Raw genomic sequence first — 6000 nt, 5'->3', positions numbered from 1 at the left:
AGGTTCAGACCTTTGTACAAAATTTTTGTACAGTGAAACCTATAGGTTTTCCGAGTAGCAACCAACACCAGCTGCTAAGACAACTTCCAGTAATCCTTGATAAAATTTTATGTTTCCAACTTTGATGGTGTGGACTCAGTTTTCAACTTCACATGTCTGCATACAAAACAAGTTCAGATCAACCACTTCTTTAACTAACAGTTCTAATCAGCAACAGCATTAGCAGTTGGCACATGAAACTCATCCACAACAACAACTTGATTTAGTTACAATTTCATATTTTAGAATTCTGAAACTTCTGGTTTTAGTTTCTGCATTCCAGCAGTTCTAACAATTCTCAATTCTGTCCTGCAATTCAGAAATCTTCAATTTATACTCTTGTTCCCTTAATTCTGTTACCTTTAGACTCCTTCTTGTAGTTGATTCCAATATTTGACTTAAATTCTTAATCAAGAAAATGCATCTTAGTTGAGCAGTTTCCAGCAGTTTCAAATTCAGCTTCAGGATATGCATTGTTTCTATATTTCTGTTTCCAGATGGTGTTCCTGAATTTCATTTTTTTTTTTATTTTGCAGATGCCATAGAAGGTAGAACACCATTTGTTCTAGCACAATATGGAGCTTAACTTGAGTTTCTCACTGGTTAAAGCTTGCCACTAGATTTTTGATACTCCATTGGATACTCAATAACTTCCAGCTTCCTTATTTCTGCATCCACAGATTTCTACAGATTTTTGCACAAGCTTCTAAGATAATTTCAGTTTGTAACATGGAGATTACAGCTTCACCAAGAGTTGCATTTAGCATAGAATCCATACAAAATTGAGTTTCAATTCCTGTTCTTCAAATTCAACAAGTAATCTAGCATTTCCTTAATTCTGTAACCTCTGTTCATTTCTGTTTTTACAGCAAAGATCCTTCAGCAGAACTGATATCTTAAATCTTTTCAGCTATATCAAATGTTAACTCCCTGGATTTTTTTATTAGTAGAACAAACTGTTGGGTTTTTCGGGCCGCGAAAACTGCATTTTCGCGTCGCGGAAACCCCGAATCACCCATGCCACTAGATCTCGTGCGAAGAAAACTTTCGAAAATACGAGTACGAGTTTAAAGCTTCAATCTACAGTAGATCTACAAAGGAAGAAAACATTTTTATACCTTTGAAGCGTGCCTTTCGCGTATCCCGCTCGTCCAAAATATCGGATCTCTAGACCGTCAAGCGTACGGTCCTCTAGAAGTATCCACACGGACAACTTAGGTGGAGAAGACCTAAACAAAGGTGTGCTAGCACCTTGATAGGTCACGGCAAGAGAGGAGAAGAGAGAGAGGGAGAGCTTGAGAGGAAGAAGATGGAAAGAATGGGATTAATTCACAAAATGAAAACATAACATCCCATTCATGTGGCCGGCCACATTAAATTGGTGAGTAACTCCCATGGAATGCCAAGAGTCACAACTCTTGGTAACTCCCATGAGCTGGCATCCCACTTAAGCAACCATGATGATGTGGAGCATCATCATTGGCCCACTCAATGCCAACTCACCAATGAAGTGGCATAAAGTCAAGTCAAACTTGACTCTTCATCTTCCTCTCAAGTCAAGTCAAACTTGACTTAATCTCTCTCATGGTTGATCTAATCCAACCACTTAATTCAAGCAAATTTAATATAATGAATCTAATTCATTTAATTAAATTGATTTAATGAGTCATAATCCAAATTAGACTCATTAAACACATGAATCAACTTGAGTCTAACTCAATTAGCCCAATTAGGATTACTCTTAATTCAATTTGATTCATCAAATGAATCTAATCCTCTTGGTTCATCATATGAACCAAATCTCCATCTAATTGTCCTTAGTGTGTGACCCTATAGGTTCTTGTAACGTTGGCAATGCCCTAAACTTATTTAGGAGCATAAGTAATGAGCGGTATCTATCAACACATCATTACTACCCAATGTTACAAGAATGTTGAGATCCAACATCACTTTTGTGACTACTAATTGTGACTCCTCACAAAATATGACAAGTGTCCTTCTATCCTAGACATCTAGATTGATCAATGTGAGGCATAGACCGTGTCATCCTCTGACCAATCTAAATCTTGAACTCCAAGTAGACTTACTCGATCAAATGAGCTCAATATCCTATATTGACTCATTTGGGCATGGCCATGCACTTCGTGGTCTCACTCTATCAAGAATACCGATGTCACTCCCGTCATATAGGAGGGATAGATCCCATCTACATCACTCACATGCCTCCGCATAATTTGTTACATACCCAGTAATCGCCTTTATAGTTCACCCAGTTACGGGTAACGTTTGACGAAACTAAAGTACATAACTCCTTATGTAGGGAACCATGGTGACTTCAGGTCTAAGGACTAGTAGTCATACTAATAGCCACATGAGAAAGTATATGACACTCATATAACGATCCATGATACTTTCTCATGGCGGGTCATTCAGTATACATTTTCTAATGTATACCCATATGTCAACTTGATATCTCTATATCCATGACTTGTGAGATCAAGTCATCGAGTTGACCTATATGCTAGTCTTATTGCATTAACATTGTCCCTGAATGTTAATACTCGACTAGGAATGATTAAGAGTAGTATTCCCTATATCATCTCACTATCAGTTCAACTAACCGATTGATATAGGTGAGAACCGTCTACTCAAGGACATTATTATACTTAGTTTATTTGGCACCAATACAAGTAAGTATAATAACCAAAATCCAAATGTCTTTATTTATATAGAATATGATACAATAAGTCCAAAATACAATCATCAAATGATTGGCTCTAGGGCTCTAGCTAACAAACAACTTGACCAAACTTTTTCACCTTTCAAATTCCCTCTCTTAACCGAGCTATAATTAGAAACTTAAAATAGAACTTCAAATTTAGCTTCAATTACTGCACATTATATGTATCAAGCAATAATAGCAAGAGCATGCAATCATCCACAATCATCAAGATCTCCAAACATTTGCAAACTCCCTCCCCCACACTTAAACCTTAATTCATCTTGCAAATTTAACTCATCAAGATAATCATCCAATACCCTCAATGAAATGGACCAAGCAAAGGTAATCAAAGGTTAAAATGCTAGAAGAGAATGTAAAAAGAAAATTGTGAGGAAAGGAATCGGAAAGTATGAAGGGAAACAAAATTGACAAAATCCTCAATTTCCATGCACACATATGCTATTGTGACTTTGAAAAGAAATTAAGCAAGTTCTAGAGTTCAATTGCTATGAGTGCATGTCACACAAAGAAAATAATAGAGTTTAGGTTTAGAGTGGCCCTCTCTAGGTATTTTTATGCAATCAAGCTCAATTTATCAAATTGGAATCCACCACCAAATTAACCAATATCATGTAAGAAGAGTATCCAATCACGTCACATGACCTAAAAATTGATGATCAAATTTAAGAAGTTTTTACCATCTTATAAATATTACTAGAAAATTCCATGGAGAATTTTATTCAAAATGGCACGCTATGTAAACTAACTAAATGCAAAGTATGGAAGCAAATGCAAAATGTAAAAACAAAGTGCAAACGCAAAGTATAAAACTAAAGAAATGTATTAAGCAAAAATAAAAACAAGGAACAAACTCCCCTTGATTCCGGGCGGTTGAAGAAGATTAATAAGAAGAAGTCACGCCGGAAGTGGAGTATCCTTGGTCGCAATCAACTTCTTTTTATTTACCCTTTTTCCTTCGAAAGTTCTTTCTGGAAGACGGAGGCGGTTCAGTTCAAGCATCCACTCCGGAAGCTTGTATTCTCCTACAACATCAATAAAGGGAAACACCTCCCACACACATATGGGGTAAAAAGAAGATAGGAGAATATTAGTTTTGATAGAAGATATGTCAATAAATGAATCACAACTAATAAAATCAACAAATGGTACCTCTATTGAATTTTCTGAAAGTTCACAAGAAATACTCACCTTATTAAGTTGAAAGGTACCTGGAGTGGTGATTGTTACCTCCTTTTCATCAAGTAAATGCTCAAGTGATGGTTCAAGTGATGGTTCAGGTGGCTGTACAACTTCATGTAGTGATTCTTGGGTGCTTGGCTCCATAGCACAAGTCCCTACACTTACATCTTCAATTCTTAGTGATTCTTGAGGTAATGCTTCCAGTAAGTACTCCCCTACACTTAAAATCATCTTCAAAAATATGCTCAGAACCTGAATCACTAAAAACATCTTCAACAACAAAATCGTTAGGATCATAAATTTGCATAATTACATCATTATCACAAAAATTACTAGAAAAATCATGTGAAGTTATGGGAGTAGGGTCAGGCCTGACAGAATCGCTACTTTCCATCTCTCCACTAAAGTTTCGTGCTTGCAGCTGATTGATGGATGATGCAATTTGATCTAACTGAATCTGTATGTTCTGTATCCTTGAAAATTGTTGCTCTTGATGCTCACTCATTTGTTGCATAATCTCCTTGAGTTTCCATGTTGACTCATCCATCTAAGGATCGTTTTGTTGAAAAGAATTTGGCAAAGAAGATGTTGAAACTTCTTGGAACTCATATGAACTCTGGTAGACTGGATATGGCTCAAAAAATTGTCCTTGTGCACTTTCATACCTGAAACATGAATTATCCACCCAATTAGCATTAAAACCATTTGAAAATGATTCATACCTATTTTGTTGATCCATGTTTGGGTAAAACTGACACTCAGGCTGAAAATATTGATTTTCCATTCCACCTCCAAAATTCTGAAAATATGGATCCATGCTAAAGAAATCTCCTGTTCTTCACTACAACACTAGAACTCAAAATTAGAAGACTCAAAAGCATAAAGTTTTATACACATAAAAACATGAATAGTAAAAGCACTTAATAAATTCAAGAACAAACCAACATGAAAATACAAAAAGAAATAAGCAATCAAATCAATCAAAAAAGATACAAACAATAAAATCAATCAATGCTCATTGCACAATCTAAAATAAACACACACTACTAGTTAGTTGCTCCCCGGCAACGGCGCCAAAATTTGGTGTTGGCCATTTTACATGTCATGTGGCACCCCAAATTGATAAATATTGGAACTCATTAAAATAAAAACAAGTGTTGTAGTAACAAGTCCCAAGTCATATTTTTCCAAGGATCACTAGTAAGTGTGTATGAGAATTCTTGTATTGGTTCCAATTAATTTCTCATTTCAGACTTGAATACATTTAATCATTAAAAGTTCACTAGAACAAATCAAAATGAATCTAGAAATTGCATTCTCATCTAAACATGATACACCCATTTCAACAACTTTGTATCAATTAAATTCAAATTCTAATGATTCATTAAATTTAATCAATCAGTTTCCATAACTTCAACTAACAATTACAGTAACAATGAAACTCAAGAATTAAAATAATTTGTATAAATTGAAGTATCATCCAATGAACAATCACACCCTAGTTAAACAATAATAACGTATAAAGATAAACAATCAAATCTCCAGGTTTAGCATTGAACCATAAAACTCAATCACAGCAGCAATTAATCTAATCAAAATTGAACAACAACAACATTCAAGAGCTCAAGTTAAACATCACCATTCATGTAAGATCATTATCACAAGATTGGTTGTAGTTAAACTCACTATAATTTTAATTATTCAGAATGTGCAGAAACTAAAATCAGAAATCCATCAAATCATTTCAAGAATCAAATCCATCCTAACAATCTAACCAACCATGAGCTCTAGAATGATCAAATGCTACTTAAAAACCACTTAGCTACTAACCTAACTTCTACAATCCTTACTCCAAAACAAGTTACAGCTAGGCTAAGATAGCTAACTAACTAAGGCTCTAAATTTACCAACTACATATTCCGGATCAATTTAGAAGTTGCTGAACAAATTATTTCTGTGTCGAAATTTCAATATAAGTTTGATCTAATAAATGACTTCAAGTGTAAAGAAAATTGAGCATTCAAAACTGCAAATCTCAA

Source organism: Zingiber officinale, chromosome 6B (genome assembly GCF_018446385.1).
Source record: "Zingiber officinale cultivar Zhangliang chromosome 6B, Zo_v1.1, whole genome shotgun sequence".
Lineage (NCBI taxonomy): Eukaryota > Viridiplantae > Streptophyta > Magnoliopsida > Zingiberales > Zingiberaceae > Zingiber > Zingiber officinale.
Note: the sequence above shows the minus strand (reverse complement) of the source record.